The sequence below is a fragment of the Canis lupus genome, chromosome 35, assembly GCF_011100685.1.
Source record: "Canis lupus familiaris isolate Mischka breed German Shepherd chromosome 35, alternate assembly UU_Cfam_GSD_1.0, whole genome shotgun sequence".
NCBI lineage: Eukaryota > Metazoa > Chordata > Mammalia > Carnivora > Canidae > Canis > Canis lupus.
This window is the reverse complement of record NC_049256.1, coordinates 17,186,627-17,200,173: the sequence shown is the minus strand read 5'-3', so window position 1 is coordinate 17,200,173 and position 13,547 is coordinate 17,186,627. Positions and strand designations below refer to the sequence as shown.

The window sequence follows — 13,547 nt, the reverse complement described above, 5'->3', positions numbered from 1 at the left end:
AAAAAAAAAAAAAAGGAAGCCAGCTCTGAATCTAGGGGGAATTATCAGCACTTGTAAATCAGCTTAAAAATGACTTTTTCAAATAATAATAATAATAACAAAATTTAAAATAAATAAATAAGTAAATAAATAAATAAATGACTTTTTCTGTTCCAAGGCAGCTGCCCTGAATTCACAATAGGTAGTTCCCAAGTGCTTACCATCTGATAAGATTCTTCTTAAGATGATATATTTGTTGAGACACATGTGGAGAGAATGGGATCTGGCTTATCAACTTTTCCCTCGGGATCCTTACAGCGCGATAATTTATTTGTGCTGAATCCACTTGGGCTGTTATCAAATATGAAGCGAGAAATTCTACATTAGCTCTGACATTTGAACTTGAAGTGGGGTATTCAGTATTTGTCTGCAACCTCGATTTGAAATTATATACAGTTGACCCTTGAGCAATGGGGAAGGGCTGGGGGTGTGGGGCACTGACCCCTATGAAGTTGAAAATCCTTCTGTGACTTTCGACTCCCTCAAAACTTAGCTAATAGCCTACTGGTCACCAGAAGCCTTACCCATAACATGAACAGTTTCGCCAGAAGCCTTACCCTTAACATGAACAGTCAATTAACATGTATTTGGTATGTTATAGGTAAGCTGGAGAAAAGAAAATGTTATTAAGAGAATTGTAAGAGAAAATACATTTACAGTGTTATAGTATAAAAAATCCACATATGAGTGGACCCACACAGTTCAAACCTGCTTTGTTCAAGGATCAGCTGTACATATAACAATTCTGACCTGCAGCTCGGAGTTTCTGAGCTGCTTCTCTCCTTGTTTCTTTGGAATCTTTAAAACCATAAGGACCTTCTTTCCCGCATGATTCTCCACTCTGAAGTCTTCTCAGTTGCCAGGGACCACTGTGAAACCCATCACCTCCACTCTCATCCCAGCATTCCCGTCCTTTTCAGCCCTTAGTTTATGGAATACAATCAATCGAGGACTCGCAAAACTTTCCTGAGAGAAAGACCTAGCAAAAATGTTAAGTATGGAATTATCACCCTGAAATGCTATGCATGATTCTTCACATAAATTCACAGTTGGTAGCACGTTGGTAAATGTTGGCAAAATGTGCTCTAAGGGTTTTAAAACAGGAAAAGATGAGCAAATCTTGTACCTATCCTGAAGTCTATCCTGAATCTCTTCCATGAATTATAGCAGGACTCCCCGTTGCTGCTTCTCCCCCCTGCCACTGGTTTGGCGGACAGGTTGCATGGGGGAAATGAGAAAGAGGGGAAAATGATAGAATTCCAACACGACTTTGGCGCACAACAGTTACTGACTGTACCCACCATATGGACCAGGCCAGATCCTTACATTATCTATGGCAACCTATTGTCTCTTTCTTCAATCTAACTCCTTGGGGCCTTTTGCCTGACAGATGTAAGAATAGAAGCTACAGTGGAGCTGACAATTTATATCAGCAGGAACACTCACACAAGCCTTACCCTGGCAGCGGGTTTTAATTTAAAATGCTGAATGAAGGTTTCTGTGTCTGAGACTCGATGGTTGCCAGGCAAAAAAGACCTGCACTCCTCTGGCTGGGAGATAGGTATGTGTGTTAGGGGACCAGCCCCAGGCCAAGAATGGCCTCTTGGATGCAGGAGGAGAGCCAAGGAGCCAAATGCTGAGCCAAATGTGAGCCAAAGAGAGAAGGGCCCACAGGAGAAGGATGACAGAGTCAGGAGGCCACATGTCTGTTAGTGTCTGAAGCTGGAGGACTGTCCATAATGATGGGGACTGGGCTCCATAGGCAGCTGAGTCACATGGGATGGACAAGCCTAATGTGATCGAGTAGACACATCCATATTTTTTCCCCCTGAATGAGTTGAAAGTGGCTTCTGCTTTAATTTCACAGACCAAGAAAAATGTTTCAGGCTTCAGAAGTTCTCTCTCCCTGTTAACTAATACTCATTCCTTAGGAAACACCTGGATGTGCGCAATGCTATGTGATCTGTCACTCAAGCGTGGGACAGCCCTAAAGGACTGTGGAGACACAAAGGCTAAAACGTGTCTTCACGCCCTTGTAGTAGTGCCACATCTTCCTCCTCCTTTCTCCTGTGAAGTTTTGCAAATGCTTCTATTTAGAAGTGCTATTTAACTGTCACTAGATCAGCCACAAGAATAATGAATATAAAGAGGAAGGGGGAAGGGTAAAGGGGTGAAGATTTGGATCCTTGGAGAAACCGTAAGATGCTGGAGCATTTCATGTGGTGTAGCCATCCTCTGCCTGACGAAGAGACCACTCCCCGTCAGCTGAAAATTCCTGAGCTTCTATTTCCTGAGGTTTTTCAAATTTTCAAGGAGAGGTCATAGAGCTGGAAGTTCACAACTGGCCTGCTGCCATCCCCTCTGGTGTCCAGGTGGTCTGGCCTATGCAGTGACTCTACCTCTCTTCTCCTCTTTCTTCCTCTCCATCCTACAATCACCTATTTAAAGAACCACATTGAATCCATAAGATTCAAAAGACAGACATAGGAGGAAAGCACATGTTGTCAGTAGATATAGTAGAGATGAAACAAAAAAAGATATAGTAGAGATGGTAGTGTTCGGGCAAGAGCAGGACTTGGGAAAGAACATCCCATTAACTCTAGGGGGAGAGAAACATTGTGATGAGGAAGGAGAGGATTCTAGTTTAACATCTGGGGTGAAAATTTTTTGAAGCCTTCCAAAGATCTAGGTGAACAAACCTGAAGTGTGTTTGGGGACATAGATGTGATTAGATTTTGCTTTATCATCTTCCATACAAGAAAGCTCATTAGTAGGCAGACAATAGAGTGTTGTCAGCTTTTCACTGGGGAATACAAGTAGAGGATCTCGTCATCTCCAGCTCTCAGGAAGATGCACAGGGGAAGGTAGGAAGCTGTACCCAATGCCTAGAAATAAGAAAAAAACAATGTTAAAAGGTCTCCTTCTCAAAGAGAAGCAGGTGTTGAGAGTATAAATACCAATTAATGCTTAGTAGGGACTCACATGTGCTGGTGACAGAACTATGGTTTAGCAAGGAACTCTCTTGTCACTGGGGAGAAGGGTCCTTGTGTTGGAAATATCTATACTGCATCGCTGTGGAAAGGATGTTCATTTCATCTAGGAGATGACAAAAAATAAAATAAAATATAAAATAAAATAAAATAAAATAAAATAAATAAGCTAAAATCGGTCACCAGGTATCAGAGCTGTGGGAAAGTGATTTTCTTCTTTAGATTCTGCACGGAGTTCTGCTGGCACCCTGCATTAATATAAAAATTAACAACACACTACTCACTTGGAACGTAGCATCTAAAAAAAGCTCACATTGTGCTTTAAGCCTTTTATTACAAAATAATGGAAGTCATGAGGTTAAAGTTTGTTCTTGCAATTTTCTCTGAAACATCTGTACAATTTTATATGGGGGATGAATGTATATTCCATGCAGATCTTTGTCAATTGAAAATGTGGTTGAAGAGCTAGTGGTTCAGGGACGCCTGGGTCGCCTGGCGGTTTAGCGCCTTTGGCCCAGGGCGTGATCCTGGAGACCCAGGATCGAGTCCCACGTCAGGCTCCCTGCATGGAGCCTGCTTCTCCTTCTGCCTGTGTCTCTGCCTCTCTCTCTCTCTCTCTCTCTCTCTCTTTCTCTGTGTGTGTGTGTGTCTCTCATGAATAAATAAAATCTTTAAAAAAAAAAAAAAGAGCTAGTGGTTCAATACTAGGGCTCACTCCCTCACCCTACCCTGATCACATATATATGATTTCCTGCTTGTAAGCACTCCGGGAAAAAAATTTTTTTAAATGAGAAATACCTTTTATGTTCACATTCATTGTCATTATTACTATTTTCTGTGTCTCAACAGTATGGCTCATTCCAACCAAAAGACCCCAAGGGAATAAAGGAGAAAGGCTAAGAAGCAAATTCCATTCAATAAATTACTATTGAGCTCTTACTATGTTTGGCACTAGGAGGCTCAAATCCCTACAGGGTGTGCGGCCCAGTGAGTGAGCTATGTCAGGCAGATATACAAATAACTATAAATCAGGACAGAGTGGGCTAAGTGTCTTACCAAAGTTGGTAAAAATGTGGAGCGGGGGTGGGGGGGGAGATTGCCATTTGAAAAGGCTCAGCAAAGGTTTGTAGAGAAAGTGGTAAATGGAAAAGGGTAAGTAAGCCAGATGTCAGCTGGGTTCCCCCTGCTGCTATGTTGGTCAGACTGGCCCACATCCTGACTCCAGCCTCCAGATTTGGCCCTCTGCACCATGGCCTCCTGCCTCCACACTGCCTCTTTCACCATTCTTTTGTTCCTTCCACTGAAACTACCCTTATTTTCTTGATTTCCACTACAGAATGCTTACACCAAGCCTCTGTGAGATGCAGTTATCATGGAGGTGTTGGAGAGACAGGGGCGACAGCCCAGTAATGTCTGTATATATCTTGAAACTGAACATTAGTCATCCTTGTTTTCTTTTTTTAAAAAAAGATTTTATTTATGTACTCATAAGAGACACACAGAGAGAGGCAAAGATATAGGCAGAGGGAGAAGCAGGCTTCCTGCGGGGAGCCCAGCATGGGACTCGATCCCAAGACCCCGGGGTCATGCCCTGAGCCGAAGGCAGATGCTCAACCACTGAGCCACCCGGGCACCCCAATCATCTTTGGTTTTAAAACTCCTTCATGCCCTTTGTTATTGTCCTCTCATTCTCTTTTTTGCACCTCTTTTCTTCTTTGGGGAGGAAGGCAAAAAAAATCCAAATTCCTTTCATTGCTTAACACAGTAATTTTTAAAAAAGATTTTATTTATTCATTCATGAGAGACAGAGAGAGACAGAGAGAGAGGCAGAGACATAAACAGAGGGAGAAGGAGGCTCCATGCAGGGAGCCCTATGTGGAACTTGATCCTGGGACCCCAGGATTACTCCCTGGGCCTAAAGGAGGCACTAAACTACTGAGCCACCCAGGCATCCCTTAACACAGTAATTCATCCTATGTTTTATTCTGCACTCTTCCTTTATTTATTTTTTTTAAGATTTTATTTATTTATTCACGAGAGACACAGAGAGAGAGACAGAGGCAGAGACACAGGCAGAGGAAGAAGCAGGCTCCATGCAGGGAGCCTGATGTGGGACTCGATCCCGGGTGTCCAGGATCAGCCCCAGACCAAAGGTGGCGCTAAACCGCTGAGCCACCAGAGCTGCCCTGCACTCTTCCTTTAAACTAAGGGTCGGGACCTGCTTTACCCAACAAAACAATCCATCGGTCTACTATTTTCTTACAGAAAGACTTGTTTTTACCCCTTCCAGGAAAAATTCTGGTGGATATAGTTTTATTTTTACCTGGCTGCAGTGCCAGTTTTGCAAGGCAGCACTGGAAAATGAGGACATTCCTAGTGTCAGGAATTATAAGACCTCGAAGAATACTTACAGGTTTTTCAAATACCTGTGTCTCTCATTTTACATATAAGAAAATAGGCTCAGGCCTCCTCAGGGAGGTGTATGTATTTAATGGTGGAAGGACATTGTCAATTCATTGCTTTTTTTCCCCCCCGCCGATGGCGAGGACATCATGATGAAGGTAGAAAATTGGACAAGGCATTCATTATAGCAGGTGTAGTCAGGAATGTTGCAGGGTGGCAGAGGTGCTCCGTCTTCACCAAGATGTGCTTAGTAAAGGTAGCTTATTTGCTTATAAGTGACTTCATAAGCCACCTGTCCCACTACACCGGCCAATAGAAACAACCTAGACTTTTTTTTTTTTAAGATTTTATTTATTTATTCATGAGAGACACACAGAGAGACAGAGAGAGAGAAAGAGCCAGAGACACAGGCGGAAGGAGAAGCAGGCTCCATGCAGGGACCCCGACATGGGGCTCCATCCCAGGACCCCAGGATCACGCCCTGGGCCGAAGGTGGCGCTAAAACGCTGAGCTACCCAGGCTGCCCCAACCTAGACGTTTTACATAACGATGTCTCAGTCTCTACCAGTTTAGTCTCCTTGAAGTTCAAAGACTGTCATTTCAAATTTCAACTCCCTGTTCCTGTGGGCTGACTCAGACTCTGTAAGTAAGCATTCAGTCCTGTGGAGGATGCTCAAGGTTCTAATGGCAGAAGAGAAATGTCCTTTGGCCTGTTGCTAGAAGTCTTCTGGAAGACAGTGTGAAGTCCTCTTTGCACATTGGTGACCACAAAGGTGCAACTGGTGCAGCCTGACATTCTGAGGGTGGTATGCTGGTACCTACCCAATAGCATGTGACTGTTGTCTGAGATCTTCAACCATAAAGGCCTCTTCTTCCCAAACCTAGGCCACTGGGGACTTCAGGTCATTCAGATAATGGAAATTCAAAGGATAAGAGGACCAGGAGATGTTTCCCTGGGGTAGAGTATCAAGGTGACTGCAGGTCTTTAGGAGAACTCCAGCCTTGGTTCAGTGCCCTACGCAGTTTGGAAAGCAGTACTAGCTCACAGACAGTATGTAAGAGATGACTCCCGGGTAGGGCTTCTGGTTCAATCCAAGTCCTGCCATGGTCCTAGGTGATTCAATATCTGTCCAGGATGATCTGTGCAGCACCTGACTTTTTAAACTTAATGATGTTCATTTGGAGATAATTGTAAATTCACATTCGGTTGTAAGAAACAGTAGAGAAACCGTGTAGCCTTTTGCCCAGTTCACTCCTATGGTAACATTTTGCAAGACAACACCGTGCTGTCACAACCAGGATTTTATTTTATTTTATTATTTTTTTTATAACCAGTATTTTAACATTGATACAATCAAGCCTCAGAATATTTCCATCACCACAAGGATCCCTGGTCTTCACCCCTCATAACCACACCAGCTTCTCTCTACCTCCCTCTCTTCCTTGACCCTATTAGCAATAACTAATTGTTTCTCCATTTCTATAATTTTGTCATTTTAGATATATTATATAAATAGTGTTCATCCAGGGTGTAACCTTTTGGGATTGGCTCTTCTAAGTCAGTATAGTTCTCTGGACATTCATCCAGACTGTTACCTACATCAATAGTTCGTTCTTATTACGGCTGAGTATGGTTCTGTGGTATGGATGAACTATGGTTTTGTTTAGCTATTCACCCATTGAAGGACATCCAGGTTGCTTACCATTTGGGGCTATTTCAAAGAAAGTTATCATAAACATTAGCGGACAGATTTTTGTGTGAACATAGGTTTTCATTTCTCTGGGATAAAAGCTCAAGACGGCAATATCTGGGTCCTGTGGTCATTGTATATTAATTGTTTAAAGCAAACACAAACTGTTTTCTATCTAGACTGCTTTGGGGCTATCAAATGTATGAGTGATCCCCACATCCTCAGCAGCATTTGGTAGTGTCATCATTTTTATTCTAATGCATGTGTAGTGATATCTCATGGCTTTAATTTGTATTTTTCCAACGGCTAATGATGCTGAACATATTTTTATATGCTTACTTGCCATCTCTATATGCTCTTTGGTGAAATGTCCATTCATGCCTTTTGCCCCTTTTCCTAATTGAATTGTTTGTTTGTTACTCTTGAGTTCTTAGAGTTCTTTATAAATTCTAGATACTAGTCTTTTGTTGGAGATGTGGATTGCAAATATTTTCTCATTGTCTGATCATGTCTTTTCATCTTTCTAATAGGGTCTTTACAAAGCAAAAGTTTTATTTTTTTTAAGATTTCATTTATTCATGCGAGGCACAGAAAGAGAAGCAGAGACACAGGCAGAGAAGGAGGAGAAGCAGGCTCCATGCAAGAAGCCTGATGTGAGACGTGATCCCAGGAATCCGGGATCATGCCCTGAGCCAAAGGCAGCTGCTCAACCCCGAGCCACCCAGGCGTCCCATAAAGCAAAAGTTTTAAAAGTTGATGATGTCTGGGGCACCTAGGTGGCTCGGCGGTTGAGCATCTGCCTTTGGCTCAGGTCATGATCCCAGGGTCCTGGGATCGAGTCCCACATCGGGGTCCCCTCAGGGAGCCTGCTTTTCCCTCTGCCTGTGTCTCTGCCTCTCTCTGTGTCTCTCATGAATAAATAAATAAAATCTTTTAAAAATTAAATAAAAGTTGATAAAGTCTAATTTATCAGTTTTTTCCTTTTGTGGATCATACCTTTGGAATCACGTCTAGGGCTTCTTTGCCCAGACTTAAATTCCAAAGACGTTCTCCCCTTCCCCAAGAAATATATAGGTTTACGTTTTATTTTGTTACTATCTGTATTTCCATTTTGAATTAATTATTTCATAAGTTAAAGGTTCACTTTCTTTTTGTCTACAAGTATCCAATTGCTCCAGCACTTGTTGGAAAAGCTATAAGGTTCCTGCAGAGTCACAATCTACATTGTAAAGCACTTTGTGAAGTGGTGACATCTAAAGACCTACAAAAGCATAGGAATATCTGGATGTTCTCCATGTCTGAACCATGTCTGCACACAGTTTTTCTTTTTCTTTCTTTTTTTTAAAGATTTTATTCATTCATTCATTCATTCATTCATTCTAGAGAGAGAGAGCGAGGAGGGGTTGGAGTAGAGGGAGAGGTACAAGCAGACTCCACAGTGAGCATGGAGCCTGACTAAGGGCTTGATCTCATGACCCTGAGATCATGCTCTGAGCTGAAATCCAGAGTCGAATGCTCAACAGACTGAGCCCTCCCAGGTGTCCCAATACACAGTTCTTCTATGTATATGAGGATGGTTAGACAGGCCATGCCAACAGTAATACTCAGGATCCAAGACACAGAAGGAAGTCATGTGCATGACTGGAATGCAGGTTTACACAAACTGAGGAGGCCTAGCCATGTTATGACTCCTGGTATGGACCCCAGAATTCAACTGCCCTCATAAAAGGTAGGCTTCCCTGAGAAATCCACTACCATGGGACAATGGTAAAGAAATGGACCCAGGAACCACTCCACGTTTGGATGGCCCACACTGACTCCTGATTCCCCCAAGTTGACTTCACACCATTTGTAAATAAAACAATAAAGACACTTTGCTCTACCCAATTTCCTTCTATCAGCTCTCTGTCTCTGTTTCCCCTTCCCCACGGCGGGTTCTGAAGCCACCTCCGATCACCTGTCCTGATATGTCCCCACCTACCTCACTCTCACCTTCTACTTCATGGAGAAAACAGAAGCCACCAGGAAGGACTGACTCCACACCTACAATCTGGCACACATCTGTGCCCATCCCTACTACCTTCCTGCGATGGAGGAGGAAGTCCCTCCTTGGGAAGTCAGTACCGGCATCCGAGCTTGTAGTTCATCACTGCCTACGTGCTCAGTAACCAGACTCATCAATCATTGCCTCTCCTCTAGTTCTTCCTTACGCCATCACTCCTAAAAAGCTTGTCTTTGAGCATAAAGAGAGAGAGAGGGATCTCTTGCTTCCCTTCTCATTACCTCTCCACCTCTCTTCCTCACTTCAAAGCCAGGATTCTTGAATGTGTTTTCTATGCTGGCTGCCTATACTTCCTGCCATCCCATTCTCTCCTCAACCAATTGCAGTCTGGTCCTTGTCCTCACGATGTTTAAACAATTCTTGCCAAGATCTCCAAAGGCTTTTTATTGCGGAAGCCAGCGGACACCTCTCAACCTTATCTTACTTGACTTCTTTATAGTATTTGCACAATTGAACATATATCTTCTTTTCAAAAAAAAAAAAATCCCCTTCTCTTGGCCTCTTTTTTTCCTTTCCCTTTATCTCTCTCGTTACTCACTGGTCTCTAGTAAGTCTCTCCCTTCTCTGTCAGTGCTCCGTTTCAGGCCCACTTCTGTGCTCCCTTTAAACACTAGTCTGGATGCACATCTGACCCTTGACTCCTCCCTCTCCTTATTCCCTATGAGGAATACATCCCCACATCCTTCATCCCACTGCTACGGTGTATTAGCTGGCCCTGGCTGCCACAACAAACTATCACACATGGGGGGCTTAAACACAGAAATTTATTTTCACCCAACTCTGAAGGTGAGAAGTCTAGAATCAGCATGGTCACTTGCTGGTGACCTTCCAAACCTTCCAGGCCTGGAGAGGGCTGCCTTCTTACTGCATATTCACCTGGTGGAGATAGAGCCTAAGGACTCTGGTGTCTCTCTTCTAAGGACACTAATCTCATCACAAGGGCTCCACTCACCTGACCTCATCTAAGCCTAATTATCTTCCAAGGCCCCGCCTCTAAATATCATCATATTGGGCCTTAGGGCTTCAATGGGTCCATTGTGGGGAACGGTACACAATTCAGTCTGTAGCACATTGCTCTGAAAATCTACCTTTCCCATCTCTGCTGCCATTTTTTTTTCTTACCTGGATTATTTCAAAAGTTTCTCAACTGGCCTCTTTGCCTATTATCTCCTTCAAAATCATTCCTCATACTGCAGCGAGACTGATTTTTTTTTTTTTTTTTTTTTTGAGTCAGAGATCAGGCCAAGTCCAGTCCCTTGCAAAAGATACTTTAGTAGTTTCTGATAGACTTTCTGTAAAGTCTATATAGGCTCTGGGTGGCATAGAAATCCTTCCATGTTTGGGCACCGGTTTATCTCTCTGGCCTGACCACTCTTTCTTCCCCCTTGTACTCAATGATACCACCAGAGTACAGCCCTTAGGGGTCTGTGAACACACTTGCTTATTAAATTTTCCACATTCTCAAGACTCAGCTTAGATGTCACCTCCTCTAGGAAGCCTTCCACGACTGTTAGGTTGGATTAGGGGCTTTTCCTAAATGTCACCACAGTTCCACAGTGTGTTTACCTCTATCACAGCACTTAGCCAGCATTGTAAGAGTTGCTTTTCACCTGTCTGTCTCTCCCTCTTGCCTGTAAACTCCTCAAGGGTAGCAGGTCCTCCTAACTCCTCACTCGATGCCAAGTCTATGGTGCAGTTCTGAGCGCAAGCAGGTACTTCGTGTTTGTTTATTAGGTGAAAGCAATTTGGTGCAACTTCTTTTATTGACAAGAAAACCACCAAAGAGAGCATAAGCTCTCACTCAAACAAAGCTAAGCTCACAAGAAGCCCAAAAATCAAAGAATGTCACTGTCAATGAGTCAGTTATCAGAGTTTCCAGGGCCGTCATTGACTCTACTGGAAAAAGTGACAAGAATCAAATTATTTCACTTATCTTTGGGCCTTTGTCTGTAAAATGAAGAGGTAGCACTAAATCATCTCCTAAATTTCCTTCTAATGCTAGAGGTTTATAATTTCTTATATGGAGACTGTAAATGTCTGGTTGGAATTTTTTTCAAAAATCACAAACTTGAGATCTTTCTTGCTCTATCAGAAGAGAATTTGAGGCTAGGCTGGTACAAAGACCCTGGATGATCAGGGTTTCTTTTCACTGCCCATTCATTTTTTTTTTTCATTCATTCAATGTTTACTGAGCACCTTATGTGTGACAAGCACATAATTCTTTTCAGTTTAGACATTTCACAAGTGCTGATAAACAATAAGTTAAAAGGACCCAATTCTCTGTGAAGACAATTTAGTATATCATTTTCCAAAGTTCAGATGGAGATGCAGTGACTTCATAGGGGAAAACTACATAGAAAGCACTAAGAAACTCCTCTCTTCGATTGCATTTAGCAATGGTTATGTAACTACTACATTGAACAAGCATGACTCAGAGGATATAATCAATCATAAAGCAACACTTCAAATTTATTCCACAGAGTTAACACTTTCTCTGCTCTTGGGTGAAATTTAGAGCAACTTTTTATTCTTTGGTGGCTTCCACGTAATAAATTGTCCACTGGTCAGTAATTAACGTGTCGAAAGCCATGTCGTGGTAAAAACATCAATCTGGTTTTGCACTTAGGCTTCTCCTCTCCCCAGCTCAGCCTCCTACAAAAGGCTGCAATCCAGTTAGGAGAGCAGCCCATGGCCTCACTTTTGCCCATGCTGCCCCCTTCATCTTTTAATGGGGATTTCACACTTCTTTCTGGTTGGTATAGTGTGAGGACAATGAAGAAAGCAGAACAGGAGAGTTCTGGGACACCTCGGTGGCTCAGTGCTTTAGCATCTGCCTTTGGCTCAGGTCATGATCCCAGGGTCCTGGAATCGAGTCCCACATCAGGGTACCTGCATAGAGCCTACTTCTCCTTCTGCCTGCGTCTGTCTCTGCCTCTCTCTGTGTGTGTCTCTCATGAATAAATAAATGAAATCTAAAAAAAAAAAAAAAGAACGAACAGGAAAGTTCTTACTTGTCTGGTAGTCTTGGGAAGATCTAGTATCAGTGTTCTCTGGCCTTGACAGCTATTCCAAGTTGCCTCTCTAGTTGGTTTTTCAAGACACCACAGGGTAGAGCTTCTCTCACTGCCTTTCCCTGTCGACAGATGGATATGTCTTAATATGGCTGATCGCTTAGTCTTCCCTCAGACTGTGGGAATCTGGCACCAGCTCCAGCCTTTTTGTTCATCTGGTCACCCATCCAGATGACCCTCTTAGAAAAGGCACAAGATAACCTTCGTGCCTGCTTTCTTTTGTGGGTGGTCCACGTCTCATCCAAGGAAGCCACTCATATTTTCTTTACCCCGGAAGACTTAGAAAGGCCAGGGGGAGAAATCCAGCCACAGACTAGTCTGTACAAAATTATCCTCTCCTTGTATCCCTACCTCTCATTTTTAATGTACTTTTTCACCGATGTAAAAAGTTGAAAAGTCATGTAATCAGATGTTGACAACCTCTCTTGCAAATTTTGCAAATGAAGGTCACATACCTCACTTTGAAATGTGGTATCAGTGGCACCTGGGTGGCTCAGTCCTCAAGTGTCTGCCTTTGGCTCAGGTCATGATCTCAGGGTCCTGAGATCTAGATGCATCATCAGGCTCCCTGCTGAGCAGGGAGTCTGCTTCTCCTGCTCCCTCTGCTGTTCCCCTCACTTGTGCTTTCTGATTCTCTCTCTATGTCAAATAAATGAAATCTTTAAAAATAAAATAAAATAAAATGTGATATCAATCTCAGTGTCTTAGTTGAAACTTTCATCCTTTTATAGTTATGCCCGCCTTGCAATGTTAGAATGACCAATCTCTAATCCAGTCTCTGGTCTATATTTGCCATGTCACTGTGACAAGTAGCCTTTTCCTCCCTTCATTTCATTATCTAAGAGAAAGTTAATATGTGCTTTTGTGTAATTTAAAGTACTTACTTTCATATTCTGGAGACTGGGCACCATATGAGTTTCCCAGGGCTGCCATGACAAAATACCACAAATGGGGGGAGGGTGTGTGTGTGTGTGTGTGTGTAAGCAACAGCAATTGATATGTCACAGTCCTGGAGGTTACAGTGTGAAATGAAAGTGTCAGCAGGGCCACAACCCTCCAAAGGCTCTGAGCTAGAATCTGTCCTAAGTCTCTCTCTTAGCTTCTGGTGGTTACTGGCAATCTTTGGCTAGTGGCGGTCTCACTTTAATTTCTCTCTATGTTCACATGACAGTCTCCCTGTATGTCTACGTGTCTGTATGCCCTTCTTATAAGGGCATCGATCATTGGATTTAGGGACCACCCTAACCCAGTACGCCATCATTGTAACCTGATGCTGTCCGCAAGGACCCTA

General features: G+C 43.0%; 1 long non-coding RNA gene across 1 annotated transcript; it reads right to left on the bottom strand.

Moving 5' to 3' along the window:
* Nucleotides 1–234: 234 nt before the first annotated feature.
* On the bottom strand, nt 235–3,136 carry LOC119867621. Its single transcript, XR_005384171.1, has 3 exons — nt 3,022–3,136; nt 2,739–2,924; nt 235–330 (listed from the first exon to the last, which is right to left on the bottom strand). It is a non-coding gene; the product is annotated as an uncharacterized LOC119867621 (long non-coding RNA).
* Between the last annotated feature and the right edge of the window lie 10,411 nt (nt 3,137–13,547).